Source organism: Triturus cristatus, chromosome 5_2, assembly GCF_964204655.1.
Source record: "Triturus cristatus chromosome 5_2, aTriCri1.1, whole genome shotgun sequence".
NCBI lineage: Eukaryota > Metazoa > Chordata > Amphibia > Caudata > Salamandridae > Triturus > Triturus cristatus.
The window spans coordinates 922,332,267-922,350,028 of record NC_140588.1 but is presented as its reverse complement, the minus strand read 5'-3'; the positions used below and the strand labels follow the sequence as shown (position 1 = coordinate 922,350,028).

Sequence of the window (17,762 nt, the reverse complement as noted above, 5' to 3'; positions counted from 1 at the left end):
TGAGAATTAGACTCTTGGTATTCCAAAAGTGGTTAAAAAATCATCAAATGTCATGAGTTCCCCCTCTGGGTAGAGATTACCTACCCAGGTCACCCCATAAGAAACGCATTCCGCTTGCCCCCTCAGTGACTCTCCTGGGGCTACCTTCTCTAACCCCCGCAGTGGAAGATCCAGTCAGTAGGGCATACCAACAAGAGTACATTGGAGGTAACACCACAAACAGTGGCACACAAACTGTAAGGCTATAGTAACTTCTCCAAGTGGTCACATGGTGTTCAGGAGGATCCGAAATAATATATGGAGACTTGACCGTGTGTTCCTTCACTATTATTTTCTTGCTTCAACTGCTTATCATAATTTCTGGATTTTCTGCTCCTGATTATATATTTCTAAATTTTTTAGAACCATGAACCACTTTTTAGAACGACAAACTTTCGCAACCCACCTAGCTTTAGTGGCCATGAGGAGGGAACATTTATAAATGTAACTAAAGCATCATTTGGCAGCACATTGTCAATTACAAACAGGACTTCTTCCATTGACAGGACCACAAAATTTACACAGACATACAGTGTCACTGACAAAACTATACTGCATACAAATGACCATGTGTGGAAATTGGGTTTCAGTGAATATTTATCAATTACGCATCACCCAATAGTGTTTTGATTTGTTTTGATCCTATTAAAATCTTTGCTTCCATCACAAATCAGAATTACAAAAAATGTGCTTCATTTTTGTTTTCCTAACTGCTGAATGTGTACAGTTAATGTACAGGTATTTTCATTTGTTTTGTGTGTTACAAAAAATGACATTGTACAGTCTTTTTTCACATTCACTGTAACCAAGCAGGATTGTCACATAACTCACTTTGCTTCTCTTTCTCTGACTGCAAAGTGAGAGGAGTTTTAAAACCCAGTCCCCATGCCAAAAACAAAATTGTCAGAAGACATAGCCTTATATTTGACCTCTCTATTTAAGGCACAGAAAATGTGACAAAATAAATATAGAATTTAAGGCTTCTTTATTTATCCCTTAAACTTTCACACCCACCAAATATCGGCTCGTGACCCACCAATGAGTCCCGACCCGCAGTTTGGGAAACACTGCTCTACTGTCTTCCCCCGCGTAGCTGTGTTGATTTGGGGGTGTTGAATGTGGATGTAAAGTGAGTTGACCCACATGCTCTGCCCCAGAAATAATGGCATATTTCCCTGTTTGGTATGTGTGTTGTTCAGCAGACAGGGGAAGGCTTCTCAAGCGGAAATAAAGAACTGTACCGGCGTCTACTGAGCAGGCTTATATTATGCCAATTTTGTTGGCTACATCCAGTGCATCATAGTCTGGAGCTAGACGCACATATTCCTTCTTCTCGCCATCTGGCCTGATCAGTGTGTTGACCTTGGCAACACTGATATCATAAAGCTTCTTTACAGCCTGTTTGATCTGGTGCTTGGTAGCCTTGACATCGATAATGAAGACCAGCGTGTTGTTATCTTCAATCTTCTTCATGGCAGACTCCGTGGTAAGCGGGAACTTAATAATCACATAATGGTCACGTTTGTTCCTACGAGGAGCACTCGTCCTGGGATACATCGGTTGCCTCCTTAACCTCAAGGTCCTCGGCCTCCTGAAAGTGGGGGCTGTCCTAATTTTCTTTTTCTTGTGACTGTGTACCCCTTAAGAACAGCTTTTTTAGCTTTCAAAGCCTTGGAGTTTGCTTCAGTTTTAACAGGGGCAGCTTCCTTCTTCTGTCTCAGGTTGTCACATTGACAAAGTTCTTAGTGCAAGGGGATCGGAACGGCCATACTGGGACATGTTCTGAATATTGAGCCAGAAACATATCACTGGTGCAGGGCTCATACGTCTGTGCACTCAGCTCTTCAGCTACAGGAATCCAGAGATAAAACGCTGCTAACTAACCAGAGGTGGGTGGAATACTTGCACAAGGGGAGACTGCTCGAAACATTTGTCTTTATATCTTTACACTGGATGACCGCACTCACCATTTAAGACCTCACTTGCTCTTGGCATTCAGAAAACAACTCTAAACTCATATTTTCAAACAAATCCTAATCTAGCGATCTATTGTTGGTGAGTAATGATCATTAGTGTTTAGCGCTTGCATTGTTTGCTGGCTGTGCTGGTCCTATACATTCTGGGTAATTTCTTCCTGTTTCACTTATGCTTCTAGCTGTGAATTTTTGTAGTTCTTTATTCCCTTCCCTCAAGTTATGTAGTCCACTTTCTTGCTGCTTTGCTTTCTCACCATTTGCAAAACATCCTTATGCATTTCTGTGTTGTGTAAATGTTTAAATAAATCCATACATTGGAGTTAGAAAGTTACACTGAGTAGTCATGGATGAATCCACACATGAGGAGCTTGAGCTGGCCTGTGCATGAAGAACCTGTTTGGCCTTTCAGGCCCTCCTAGGGTATGGGACCCTGAACAAGATATTTGTTGCTATATCTGTGCATGTGAAGGCTCCACTGGGATTATTGAGCTATCCCTCCACACCTGGAGTTTGAATGGGGTATTAAAGTTGTACCTTAAGAGGTTATCATGTAATGTATGTAATGTAATGTAATGTAATGTAATGTAAATGTAATGTAATGTATGGATACTTGTATAGCGCACGACTACCCGGAGGCCTCTCGGCGCTTGTACGAATACCGCTGTGGAACCCATCCTGGCTTTTCCCTGTGAGGCGTCCACTCCTGGGCACCCCCAAGGTGAAGGCCAGGCATCCTTAGCGTTGTGGGGGCCGTTGTGGAGATTAAGCAAGCTATTGCCCAGAGTTGCAGAGTGGGACTCCATGATTAGAATGGCACCGAGGCGAGAATTATCAGGTCCGTGGAATTTGTGCATTTGAGGTTGAATCTACACATGAGGTGGCTATGCTGACTTTTAGGGGTATGTCAGTCTTTGAGGATTCCAGGTTGGGCATTTGAGGCCTTACCTTCAGATGAGGAGATGGCAGTGGGCAATTCCAGTGACAAAAGGACCTGGAGAAATACAAGGTACTGCGCCTCCAAGGCAGCATGCAGTGTTGCTGCTTCCTGGAAGATATTTTCAGTGTGGTGGATTGGCCAAGCACATCCACCTTTAGGTCTTCACACTTCAGGTCTCAGGAAAACGTGGCTCATCAAGGAGCTGTGAAAAGCATATAAGGAATGGCTCCTTGCCTTGCTATAAACTTGGGATTTTAATCACCCAAAATAAAGAAAATCTACATTTATTCAAGACATTGAGGCAGATATGTATCCTCATCCCTGTTTCGCCCTGTGAGCTGGATCTTGTAGTGCTTTGCCAGGTGGTGTATGTAATGTGGCTCATGTTCCTTGTAAGTGGTGTCTTTTTCATCCTATTGTTTTGACTGCCAGTCATACTCTCATTATTTTCTCTAATGGAGTTGATGTTTTTCCTCCACTGCTTCACAGGGTCTCTTTGGATCCCCATGAATAATCACATTCTTCTTCACTCCAAAGCCGAACTCCTGATGGTATCTAAAACAGTCCAATGGGGCACTCGGACTGCTTACGTGGCCACGGACCAATTTCTTTTAAGTTTTTAAGTTTAAGTTCATTTTCTGGTTTGTCTCTGGGAGCATCAAAGAAAACGTGGCTCTCTCAGGTGGTTTTATGCTGTCCAACCTATATCAAACAGCTGAGTGAGTAAATTAAATCATATGGTGCACTGTATGACCCAACCAGCAGCCTCATCGAGAAAACCAAAAATACTGCACCCCAAAGTGCTCGGATGTGTCAAAGAGGTATAAACATATTCTCATTAATATTACATTGAGGCACTGTTGGGAACAATGTCATCTGCCTGGCTTGGAAAAGCTAAGCTGCCCTCTACATTTGCACCCTGAATGTGGTATAGTGGGGGCTAGAGGCAGAAGGGTTCGCATGCCAGAGGGTCTCCAAGAGGAGATGAAGTGAAGGAGCACTGTCTGCTTCAGATCACTAGTGGCAGCTCCTGTGCCACAACTCCAGCATGAAGGAGACATGCCATGTAGAAGACTAACAGGGCAAAGGGGGCTCCTGAGGTAGTTCATGACACAGAACACTTTCCTGATGAACACAAGAACACCAAAGAGGAAGGTGTGCTGTATAGCAAAGCAGTAGATATTGATGGTCCTATGTGACAATTCCTTGGAGTAGAGGTCAAACCCATTCGAGCGTAAACTAAGGGACTGCAATAAGAACAAACATTAGAGGGTGCAAGGTCCAAAAGGGACCAGTGCATACAAATCTGACCTCAGGTTGAACAAGGAGATTTACCAAGTGCCAAATATATTTTCTACAGTTGGATAAAAAGATTAAATGTGCAACATTCCCACCACACTTATCCCTGTACATTGTTTTTTCTGCATGTAGCAGAAAAATGGGCCTGATGTACAAATTGATTTTGTGGTTGAAAAGCAGTCTTTACTTTGATCACAAAGGTACAGTTAAATGTACTTATGGGAATTTGCAATTCAGAAATCCCTCTCCAACTTTCAAAGCTCCAATTGCCAAAGACTCTAAATCGCAAAAAGGAGAGCGTATGGGAAGGGCGTCCACATCATCATTGTGACTCGAAATACCATGCATCAGCATTTTTCAACAATTGTGATTGCAAACCATGGACCCATTGCTTAATTTGAGCCCGTGTTCACCAGTGGTGGCTGCGACATACATCATGTGAAGGGTGTGGGAATGAGGAGGGGCGCGGGACAGAGGGCGGGACGGAGCGCGGTACGGGGTTTAGGGGAGAAGATAATAAAAATAATACATTAAAAAAAAGATAAACTTACCTGCTGCCGCCCACCTCCCTCATCGTGCCTTGGGGCTGCGACTTCCTTGTCCCAGCAGACACAGCAGACTTGTCACAGATTCCCTGTCCAATCCCCTCACTGTAGAGCAGCACAGGATTGGCCTGAGCAGGCCAGAAATATGCCCTGTTCAGACCAGGAAGTCTGTGTGGTTTCTCTAACTCGGCTGTTCAATACAGCCGGGTTAGAGAAACCTAAGTGCGCATGTGAATTTTGGTGCCTTAGACGGCCGACCAAACACACAAGCACTTGGGGAGTGCACTAGCACTCCTACTGTCCCCTACCCTGCCATGCCTCAGCCCCACCCCTCCCTGAACACGCTGGCTGAGCCAGCAGCTTAAAAATAAAACAATATTGAAATATAATTTTATTTTTAGCTGCTGGCTCTAGGCCAGTGGGGCGACACTCCTCCACCATTGCGGAGGAGCCGCTCCGGGTGTTTGCAGGTGCTCCGCACCTGCACTACATTTTTAAAACCAGCTCATCACATGATGGCACTATTTGTCTAAGTTTGAAGTGAGCATATCAGTGCATTTAGCAATAAATATACATGAACAAAATGTATATCAGTGCATCTGGGCCAAATTGTATGGGTGTGATTATTAGTAGTTGCATTGGTACTCACATGTGGCAGCGCTGGCAGTGACAGTAGGTGGTGCAAACGAACCTCTTGTGAAAAATCTTGGACCTTACAAATTAAGCAGTGCAAGAACATATATCAACACCTGCCTTACGGTGGTTTGTGATTCGCAAAATGGGGTGAGACAGTTTCCACTTTTTGATAGGTGGATGGGTTCCCAGGGCTTTAAGTGGGATGAAAAACTGGGGGGGTCTCTCAAAGGGGCGTGGCTAATGTAACTAAGGGCGTGGCTTAAAAACACATAAGCTAAAAATCTGTGCTTAGCATAGTGTGCCGCCCAACTTGTATTTTGCTGTTTCTGTTTTTGCATCCAGATATATGATACAACAAGTAACATCATACCTACAACAAGTCAGGACTATTGGCTTTGTCAATGGCTGTTAGTTGCATAAGATAAATAAGCAGCAACTATGGCTTGTATATAATATTGAAAAAGCTTCTGGTGACACCACGACAATGTTGCTGCTCCTGGGTTTCAAAAAGAGAAGGGAAAGCCAGAGAGTAAATGACTCTCTTTAAAGGGTTTCCCTTCCCCTACAACGCTCACTAGGCATGACGTCATGCCGAAACTTCTCCACTAGTGAAAAGTGAGCAGTTTGAGCACCGCACATCGATGTGCCTGCTGTCACTGCAGTCCGGGAAAAAAACAAGCACCGCCTGTGCCAGGGCACAAAACGGAGCCCCATAGAGACCCGTTTCGAGGCCCCTTAAAAAAACTGCCGGGGCTCGGCACTGGTGAGACCCGGTCCACTTAAAGCCCTGTGGTTTCCTCACTGGGAGCAGGCTGTGGTCTACATGAACACTGCATGCTCCCCTGATGCCAACTACAAGTGAACATTTAATAAAAACTGTATCTGTGTAATTATGAAACAAGGGCTGTAAGGAATGTGGATTCACAGAGAAAGATCTGCTGACAAGGTCATTTGCTGACATTCACGAGGGGTGGAAATCCATTCTGCCTAATACATATTCATGAGTCAGGGGGTTGTGGGACTTCCTGCGATGTGCATTTTGCAATAGGACTTACTGCCGCTTCAGAGGTCCTTCTTTTGGCTTTCATAAAATCGGAAATATATGCAAACGGAGAGAAGAATCTTATGGTGCAAAGGTTTCAGACTTTAAAATACATTCTTTGTGAATTTACCCTCCTTGAAACAGCACTCCGTGAATGAGCATCGAAGCAGAATAAGTTAGGGCCGAGGTGAGGTATATAGGCATGCATTTCTTAAAAAGCAGTTTCCTCCTTGTGTTGGTGTTAAAGGGACAGTGACATTCTTCTCGCTCTATACATTAATAATATGGCTGCGATCTAACTTCAATAACGCCTTTTATATAGACTGAAAAAGTAGGGCTGCCCGCTACACACTAAGCGCCCGATGTGTCACAAGTAGGCCTCACGTTGATCACGCAATTTAGCATTTGTTCAAATCAATTTTTAAAGACCCTTGACAGAAAGACGATGCATCATTTTACATGAGGATGTAAATAGAGGACTTATCTCCCAGGGCAGCAAAAACATTGATTCGCCCGCAGGCTGTCTCCGGTATGCGGCATCGGTTAATTGTCTTGGGGCCATGCGTTCCCTTGTCATGTTTCCCACACACCCTTTTGCCAATGGCGTCCACAACGTGGAGCAGAACAGGTGCACATTTGCTTCAGGGCTGTCGGCACCTTACACCTTACATCTAGATGTTCATGGCCAATTGGTGCTGGTTGGCATGAGCAGCGAATATCAGTCGGTGGAGTGTTGTGACAAATCAGCATTAACATTCTTAGAGGCAGATCTACAAGGAAGTGCCGCAGCGCGGCACCGCAAGCACTTTGGCTATGCTGCGGCACTTCCGAAGCACAGGAATACGCCATATTTACAATAATATGTTGCATTCCTGTGCTCTTCTCTGCGCTGGCGCACAAACTGCAGCCATGCGCCGGCGCAGGCACCCTTGCACCATGGTGCAAGGATGCCTGCGTCATGGGGACATTGTTTTTGTGCAGGAAGAGGCCCCTTCCTGCACAAAAACAATCACTACAGGCATTTTCCTCCTTCAATGCTTGCTGTAGAATGCAGCACGCTTTGAAAGAGGAAAAACGAGGAGAAATGAAAATGTTTCTCCTCGTTGCACCTCCTTACGCATTGACACGCTTTTCCAGATTTACGATTGCTCGTAAATCTGGAAGTGTGTCTCATTCCATGGGTGTTGCGTGGGAACACCCATAGCAACACCCATGGAACGCCCCTTCCACACAAAGTGCTGCGTGTGAAGGGGCCATATTTACAAGGAGAAGATAAGTCACGCAGGGTGGCTTTTCTTCGCCTTGTAAATATGGAGAAGTGAAATGCGCCTCCAGGATGTCACAAAAAGTGAGGTACTAGTGGCGCAGGGGGCCTGTAAATCTGCTCCTTAGTTTACATCAGTGTTTAGGTGCCAGGGCCCTTGTCAGGAGGCAACTGCGGCTCGCACCACACATTGCCCTTACCAGCACTGCCAATGGCACTACCAACACAAATTACTAATCATCGCACACATACAAGTGTGATCATTTGGTCTATTCCATACCCCCAAAGCTATAAGAATGGCTTGGGCGGCTTTCAATAGTAATTTTAATGTATACTCAATTAATATAGCCAGATATTGTCACCATGTGGCAAACTGTTACAAGTCCCGGTGCTGACGATTAAGTGCCGAGCCGAGCCGAGCACCGGAAACCACCGGCTGAAATCTAGCACTGGTCTAGTCTACATACACAAAATGCATAGTGCACTCATGTTTCAGGGATGCCAAATGAGGTAAAACAAATATCGAAGCGTTGAGTATCCTTCTTCTGCAAGCTCCATGTTGGCAGTGAGTATGGCTATGTAAAGTGTCAGTTGTAGGGCCCCTGTTAAGTATTTTCATATAGGAACATTTAAACTCAGGTGCTAGTGCATAAAGAAGTCCTAAAGGTTTTTGTGTTGTTTTGCATTGGTGCCTTTTGACAGCGGACGCAAGCTGCGCGTGAACATTTGGCACTCGTTGCTACCAGAAGTGTTTCCCTCTTGGTAGTAGTGAATGAGAAACATGAATACTAGGGCTAATAAATAATACAGAATGAGCACAAATGCCATTGGTGTGAGTTATTTCCTGTTATTACTGTCAATCGCTACATTGCATAAGCACTGGGTGCAGATTAGAGCTTATACATCTAGTGACAGCCCCACTGACAGGCCTATATAGCCAGTGTGATTCACAGATTCAGTTTTTTAGTTATGAATTGTGAATGTGCTGGTGTCTATTGGTGGCTATAAATAAAAGATGAAAAGAAAAAAAGATATGAAAGCAAAAAAGAACTCTACATTAAAAAACACACCCCTGTTTTGAAACCTTACAGCTCGGAATTAAAAAAACACACAAATTAACTGAAAAAAACACAGGTTACAGAGATATTATAGCTTGGACATACCATTAAAAAACCTTAGAAATTCACTGAAAAATCCAAACCAAAGGTTACATTAAAATCTTCATCTACTCTGATCTCAATAGGCCTTGTTCACAGTGCCTAAGAACTTGAATCTAATCCTAGCGACCACGAGGAGCCTTCAGAGAAGGTTTTATGTGGTCATGTGTGTGGAGGTATGGGAATAGTCTGGGTGCATGACTTAACTTTGTAGGCTGGAAACTAGGTTCTTAGGTAGCACTGTTTAGATGATGTTTCAATAATTCAGGTGCGCCAAAACAATGGTTCTTGTCAACTCCACCGTGAGGTCAATTTGGAGAAGTAGAAAGATTTTGCAAAGGATGGCAAGCGTAAGTATTGAGTTGACTTGTGGCTAGACTGAGTAAAAAATATTCCAGGTCGTCTAAATTTATGTGAAGTTGATCAGGATTTTAAATTTCTTGGGATAATTTAAAAGTTATGGTTCAGCTTGCCACATCACAATGATCTTGGGTTTGTCTCTGTTCATGCACAGGATGCTCCTCTATCAATGCAGTACATCATGCAGGCATGGTGTAAGGTCGATGGGATTGTCCGAATAGTTGTTTATCTTAATTCTTAATTCAATTTACATATCATCCATACCTATTTGGAAGTTGACTTGCAGTTTGACTTATAGCTTGAGTAGGGGATACATGTAATTGATGAACAGCAGGAATTCGTGGGGTGATTTTTGGGGATAATGCGTGACACCAGTAGCGAGGGCAATTCACCAACCCCAATCCTAACTTTCTGGGTGCGGTTGGAGAAAAAGAATGATCCGGCACGGAGAAGATGCAGCTGTTTCTTTCCACCTTCCCAATCTATTCACCATTATTGCATTATCATCAGTGTTGTAGGCCACAAAAAATACAGAGGCATGACTACTGCTTTATGGTAGGCACTAACTAAGGGCTGATAGTTATGGAGGAGACAGTTTCATTCAATGGGGAGAGGATGAGGTCTGACAGCTAGATTGCCGACTTTGGAGCTGGAAACCAAGGTTCGAGCCTCGGGGTCGTGTCCACATCCTATGATTCTGGGCAAATCACTTAACCTCCCCGTGCCTGCATGTGTCCTTGTGTAACGTAACCGATGCTTATGTAAAGCGCTCCAATACCTTCGGGTCGAGTTCGCGCTATATAAATCGGCATTAAAAAATAAAAAATAAAATATGTACCATTGGAGTTGTCTTGTCATCTTCCATTACATGACATTAATGGTAAATAGGACCTTTGAGTCTATCACTTGCATCCAGAATTGGGAGGTTACAAGTAATCATCTAAATGCTGGAGGGAACTATATATCCAGAAGACCTACCACCATCAGGATTTCTTAATCTGGAAGATAATCCAGCAGCAGAGTTTCTGCTAAAAAATGAAGGTGAAGAAAATTCAGCTAGTAGATTCTCCCCTGGTTTTAGTACTTCTTCCAGAAATAGAATACTTTTCTGTTAGCAATCAACTCAAATTAGGTACAAAGCTAAATTAATACAGGATATCAGTTACATTTAAAGGGTGATCACCTGACCTTGAATTATAGCAATATCAATTATGTATGCCGACAGGGGAGCTCCATTTACATCAATGCATCGCTGTGGGAAATATGTGTGCAACCTGGAAGCCATGGATGTCAAGCTCTGATGAACTCACACAAGTTTTGATTTAACAGAGGCCGATAAAATCCATTGCACTCAAACCTGTCGTTTATGTATTACAGACACAGAAACATATGGTAAGAAAGTGTTATTTAGAATAAGATATTACAATTTTGATTCCTTTTTCTGGGCTCTAATCTGCATTCCCGGTATTTGGTTTATAATCCTCTCTTAAGGTGTCTGGAAGTCAGGCTCAGACATCATAATGAAGTGAAATACACTTCCTATTCTGTAATCAATCAAGCTTCACAGGTTCATCTAAATGTAAATGAAAGTACTACACTGATGTAAAAGGAAAAAATAAGGAACTAAAGTGTGTATGCAAAGTTCTTATTCTTGCAATACACCAAAGCTGAACGATTATTTATATTTAGTGTCAAGAAGCTGAAAAACACTTTTTTGTAGCATTTAAAAGCTGTCTTGTAAAGATGGTATGTCACTACAGATATACTTTCGTGCATTTCATGGCTTAGCTTAAGAGGCATAAAACATCATTGTTGAATCTATAATTTGGAATGCGTTTCTCATTGATGCAAAATTGTTTTCATCACTTTGAATTTTATGCTAGGATCAGTATTTTATGAATAGCTTTTGATGTTACAATTCTTAAGGTTGCAGGAAGACATTTTTCTGAAGTTTTATGTGAACTTGTTGCCAATTAGCTTAGCAATACAGGGCATTAGGGGGACCACCTCCTTCCAGGTCATTATGAACACTATTCCCAGACATGGACTTTTGTGTGCTAGCCTAACACATTCTCTATGTTGCAGTTCTGTTTTACTTCAGTTGCATTAATTACACTAAAACTTCTGAGATCAATGATTTGTAGGGGAAACGTTCAGGACAGGAGACTATGTCTACAATAACCTGGTCACCCTACAGTGCATGCCTCTAAGTTATTCCAACCTGTATTTGAAAATTAGAATGTTGGGAGCACCATTGAAAACTATGGAGTGCTCCGTGTTTTTAATGGCTGGTATATCCCGGAGCCCCAACATTCCAATGTTGTCGTTCACAGCTGTTGCATGAACAAAGGCCTCATGGAGCCCGAGGGGATTTCAATCCCCTCGGGCTCCGTGAGACCTTTCTTTTATTTATTACAACATTCTCCCATCTAGTGACGGAATGCTATAATAGCCTTATAGCCCTCTGTAGCAGGGCTATACCGGCATTAAAGTCCTGTTTCCTTGTTAAAGACCCTCGCCTTTGGCCTGGGCCTTTAACGCTGGAGCAGGCCTTTAATGGACGGTATAGCCCCTACGGCAGGCTATAAGGCTAGATTATTGCTTTTGGTTTTATCCATTAGTTGAGCTATATGTTTCCTACCAACCGGTACAATAGTTGATTTCCGTCTTATTTATTTTGATATCAATACTTAACCAGTGCATTAGATACTCCTCAGTGTATTGGGAAACAAACTTTGAAAGGATTTGAACCTGGAATTGATGACTCAACCAACCTGTCACCTTCTACTCTACGACATGACCGTAGGTACAGACGTGAGCCTGTGAGTTTGATGCCTACTCCTCACATGTAGAGAGAAGTCCTGCATGCCTAAGATATACAAGTTACCACCCTGGACAACTGGCCAGTCCCATGATGAGTTGGCTTCTAATTCTACGTTTTATGCCCCAATTCTAAAGATAAAAAAGCTGCCTGAAAGAGAAGCTCAGCCTAGGAGTATAAAGATAAACCGCAGTGGGTCCATGTACACAACCAAAGATTGATTTTTGTGCTATGCTTTATTACCCTCTTATATTTATTAATTTAACTAGTAATTTCTTATATGAGATAATTAAATATGATATCTGTCTATGCTTCAGAGTCAAATGGTGCTATATTTATATATAAATTCACTGAAAAAACCATAGGTTTCACACAAGTTATTGTTAGCTGTACATTTCACTCGTAAAAAACCTATGAAATTCCCCCGTTATAGTTACTGTAGGCAACTATAACTCACGCGACCGCAATCCTCTGCTGATGCTAATACTGTATTTAGACACTTATTTGCCCATGTCTTCTTCCATTAAATTTTAGCTATACATATATTCCAAATATTTTTTTTTCATAAAGACACATATGTCATCAGCACAGGATTACGGTCGCGTGAGTTATAGTTGCCTACAGTAACTATAACGGGGGAATTTCATAGGTTTTTTACGAGTGAAATGTACAGCTAACTATAACTTGTGTGAAACCTATGGTTTTTTCAGTGAATTTGCAAGGTTTTTTAAATGCTAATTCCTAACTATAACGTGTGTGAAACCTATGGTTTTTTCAGTGAATTTGCAAGGTTTTTTAAATGCTAATTCCTAACTATAATGTGTGTTAAACCTATGGATTTTTTATTTAATTTTGCACGGTTTTGCTTATTTTTTTTTGCATTTTTTTCCGCGCGCGTACGGTAAGCTGACGTTACGCGTACGTCACGTACGTATCACGTAAGCGCACCGCCTTATGACGTACGGTGCGTTTTCGTAATACGTACGCGACGTACGCGTACACGCATGCGCGTTGCGCGGAACCAACGTCGCGCTTACGCGGGTGCGTGTAATGCGCATGCGCGAGTGCCGTCATACGTACGCGCCCCGTAAGCGCTCCGTAAGCGTTACGTTTGCGCATGCGCACTTTTTTACGAGCGCGTACCGTAAGCTTACGGAGCGCGCACGGTAGGTCATGTGACCCACAAGGAACACTTTTCATTGGTTTAAACTACTTTCAGTTCCAGAAACTTCAAACACCACACCCATTCCCCTCATTACTGCTTGAGATCCCTTAGGAGAAGGAGCTGGATTGACATTGGGATACAATGGCAGAACAGCAGAGCTCTTCTGAGAGTGAGGCCAGCAGCACCACCATGATCCAGAGAAGGAGGAAACAAAAGACTTCTTTTGTATGGGAGTATTTTACTTTTCCAGAGGGGGAGAAAAAGGTGAATGCTCAATTGGTCACTTGCACACTTTGTGGCCGTGTTTTATCTAGAGGAAATCCAAGGAAGAAATATTCCTTCTGAAATCACTCTATGAAAAGACACCTGCAGGATAGACATCCCAGGACCTTTGCTCGACATACTGGAGAAAACTCTTCAGTAAGTCACCAGAGCCCAACCTCAGATGCTCAGCCGAGTACATCATCGGCAGCTCAGCTGAGCCCTTCCTCTGAGGTGGGAGCATCACCTTCTTCTTTTCCTGTGGACATTAACCCTCGATTTGGGAGGGTTGAAATGAGGTGTACAAGATGTGGTGGTCTTATTGTTTATGGGGAGATCAGTCTTCCCCTTATTAACAATAAGATAGACCAGCATGTTTGTAGACGCTTATAATATTCCCATTCTTTCTTTCCTCTATCCCTGTATTAACCCAACGGCTCTTATAAGAGCCAACCTTACCTCACAATTTTTTTTATTTTTTTTTAAGCTTTCCTTTTTGCAAATTTTTTTTTGCCGTGCGCGCACGGTACGCGTAATTCCGCGAATTTCGCGGAATTTCGCAGTTTACACCGTGCGCGTACGCTACGCGCATTCGGCGATTTTTCGAAAAAAAAAAAATTTTCATTTTTGCCCTTGATGGTCCTTCTGGGACCCCCTGACCAAGGCTAGGGGGTCAGGAACTGTCGAGCCTGCCCCCTTTTCACATTATCCACCTTTTTTATTCACCCCCCTGACAGTGCGAGTGACAAAATGGCGGCCGACACTTCCTCCTTTCTTCCGATTCGAATGTTTACTAAGATCTAACAGCCAATCAGATGTGAGCTCGCGCACGCCACCGTACGCGCACGGTAAGCGCACCGTAAGCGCACCGTAAGCTGCCACAGATATATATATTGATTTAAATGCTATTTTCTCAGAATCTACTGAACAGATTTACACCAAACCTACAAAAGGCACTTCCTTGACCTGGGGACTACCTCTCTGCCAAATTTCATTAAATTCTGTTCAGCCGTTCGGGCTGTAGCTCTGTCTAAAGGTCCTATGGAAAAATGCATGGGAAAAACGCGTTTTGGGACCCCCTTTTATCTCAGCCCCCGCTTGACAAATCCCCCCGAGACTTTCAGGGTAGGAGCGGAGCGTAGCGCCCCACCTATTTTGAAAAATTCGCGAGGATTCGACGAACGGCGCCAAAGTTATTCAAAATAGAATGTTGCGGATTTCCTATGGAAACGTGGTCCTAACTATAACTACCTACTGGCGACCGCCAGTAGGTAATACATATATATATATGACAAAACCAGTCTCTTCTGATGAAGCAACTGAAGGGGACTCAATGAGGAATACAGGAAAGGAGCCTTTATTAAAAACCATGGCATGACGCGTTTCGGCGCAATGCCTTTTTCAAATGCCATATATCAATGAAATGTCCCGCCAATCTCCTTCCTTAAATATGCAAATTGATCCCGCGTTGATTGCCGCAGTCCAGCTGAGCCATATTGATTGGTGGAACCTCACTGCAGCTCGCGTTGGCGAACCACAGTTCCCAGCAGGCACATGGCTAGTTGGGTGAGTATCCCGCCATGACCATGTCCCATAATGAGTACTGGAAGTGATGGTACGGAGATTTTTGAAAGAGGAATCCCGGTTGACAGCACATCACATTGCAGTTCAAACAAAGTCCCGTCCTGTGTCCCCAACGCTCAGCCGCATTACCCAATGTCCAATCTGCGCTGATACGTTGATACAATCCTCTAATCTCCCCATGAAATCATGAACTGCGACTGCAGCTGCGCCGTAATTTCGTTGGATGCGGCGGTCTGGAAAACAATCCAATCCCTTGGAAGAAGCCACAAAATTTGCCCATAACGTTCCAGACTCTTGTTGAGCGGGTCGCCCAATGCGCCAAGGCAGGGCGCAAAATACGACAAAACCAGTCTCTTCTGATGAAGCAACTGAAGGGGACTCAAAGGGGAATACAGGAAAGGAGCCTTTATTAAAAACCATGGCATGACGCGTTTCGGCGCAATGCCTTTTTCAAATGCCATATTTCAATGAAATGTCCCGCCAATCTCCTTCTTTAAATATGCAAATTGATCCCGCGTTGATTGCCGCAGTCCAGCTGAGCCATATTGATTGGTGGAACCTCACTGCAGCTCGCGTCGGCGAACCACAGTTCCCAGCAGGCACCTGGCTAGTTGGGTGAGTATCCCGCCATGACCATGTCCCATAATGAGTACTGGAAGTGATAGTACAGAGATTTTTGAAAGAGGAATCCCGGTTGCCAGCACATCACATTGCAGTTCAAACAAAGTCCCGTCCTGTGTCCCCAACGCTCAACCGCATTACCCAATGTCCAATCTGCGCTGAGACGTCGATACAATGCTCTAATCTCCCCATGAAATCATGAACTGCGACTGCAGCTGCGCCGTGATTTCATTGGATGCGGCGGTCTGGAAAACAATCCAATCCCTTGGAAGAAGCCACAAAATTTGACCATAACGTTCCAGACTCTTGTTGAGCGGGTCCCCCAATGCGCCAAGGGCAGGGTGCAAAATACGACAAAACCAGTCTCTTCTGATGAAGCAACTGAAGGGGACTCAATGGGGAATACAGGAAAGGAGCCTTTATTAAAAACCATGGCATGACGCGTTTCGGCGCAATGCCTTTTTCAAATGCCATATTTCAATGAAATGTCCCGCCAATCTCCTTCTTTAAATATGCAAACTGATCCCGCGTTGATTACCGCAGTCCAGCTGAGCCATATTGGTTGGTGGAACCTCACTGCAGCTCGCGTCGGCGAACCACAGTTCCCAGCAGGCACCTGGCTAGTTGGGTGAGTATCCCGCCATGACCATGTCCCATAATGAGTACTGGGAGTGATGGTACGGAGATTTTTGAAAGAGGAATCCCGGTTGACAGCACATCACATTGCAATTCAAACAAAGTCCCGTCCTGTGTCCCCAACGCTCAGCCGCATTACCCATATATATATATATATATATAGTTGTCACGAAAATTCAAAACCTGGCCTGGCAATCCCACCAAGACAACCCAGACACGGACCTCAGCGCACTCAGCAAACAATCAGGACCACATTAGATGGTGAAAAAAGCAGTGAAGATTTATTCCAGGAAAATCGCGACCAAATGATCAGGCTTAGTGCCTGCCATGACGCGTTTCGCTCGCATCACGCAAGCTTGATCACATGGCCATATATTGAACATATATAGTTGTGTATGTATTGTAACGTATATTAAACCTAGTGTTGAAATTCCAAAAGGATACCCAAGTAAACAATAAAATACTAGCTATAAAAATGTCTTCACTTGCTGAAAAAATGTACTTAGGGTTCTTCCAGTCATTATACAACTGTATAACAAGTAAACAAGGAGGGCAGGAGCCAGAAGTATGACTGTAACTTTCAGAGATGTCATCATTAAACGACTGCTTGATGCCTTTCTGCCCCACCAGGGACTGTGGAGATGTAATTTGTGCAGTTCTAAGCAAGCAGAAAAATGAGAAGCAGGTGATGCTGAGTAAGAACATTTGCCAGATGTGTTCCACTAGGAATCACAAGCAGTTTTATGTTCACTTGATAAATTCATTCCGATCGAATCTGGTTATTAGAAAGAGCCCCTGTTTCCCTGTCATTTCCCCTCTATACAAAATTTATCAAAATAACTATTTTAACAATGCTCGAAAGAAACTAAATTATTTTAAGGAACTTGAAAATCAAACATTTATGTTATCAGTGTCAATGCACCTCATTTTAATAATTTCGGGAGGAAGAAAGGCTAATGGTCATTTATAACTGAAAGTATGTGCAAAACACCATAGTGTAAGCGTTTTCACCATATTTCTATTATGAAAGTGCTCACTCACAATGTAAAAAATGTGGCATTAACCACATGCGAGACAGGTGCAAAAGCTGGTTGTGCATGGTGTTGCCTATTTGGCTACACCCAGCTATTAAATAGGTACAAACATATTCCTGATAGCTGGTGAAATGTTATTTTATCCCTCAATAAACACCTGGGGCTGGATTATGAAAAGTGCACTAGGAGTGTGTGCTAACTTTCTGTGCCCCGAGGCATTTTGGTATGACAGGACGATTTGCAGATGCTTGCACAGCAACGTATGTAATACAACTAGAGCTGGTGCACATAAAATACAGGCACTATCTCAAGGGGGCATTCCCTCATTTGCATGAGAGCGTGGCACCATGGAAATGAGGTCAATAGCTGTGATCTGCTCCGGCAT

At 43.4% G+C, this 17,762-nt stretch overlaps 1 protein-coding gene and 1 pseudogene across 5 annotated transcripts in view; both read right to left on the bottom strand.

Moving 5' to 3' along the window:
• The window catches only part of GRIA3 (glutamate ionotropic receptor AMPA type subunit 3), a 1,128,422-nt gene that overhangs the window by 984,623 nt on the left and 126,037 nt on the right, over positions 1-17,762 (bottom strand). The window lies entirely within an intron of this gene.
• On the bottom strand, positions 1,300-1,863 carry LOC146829436 (large ribosomal subunit protein uL23-like; annotated as a pseudogene).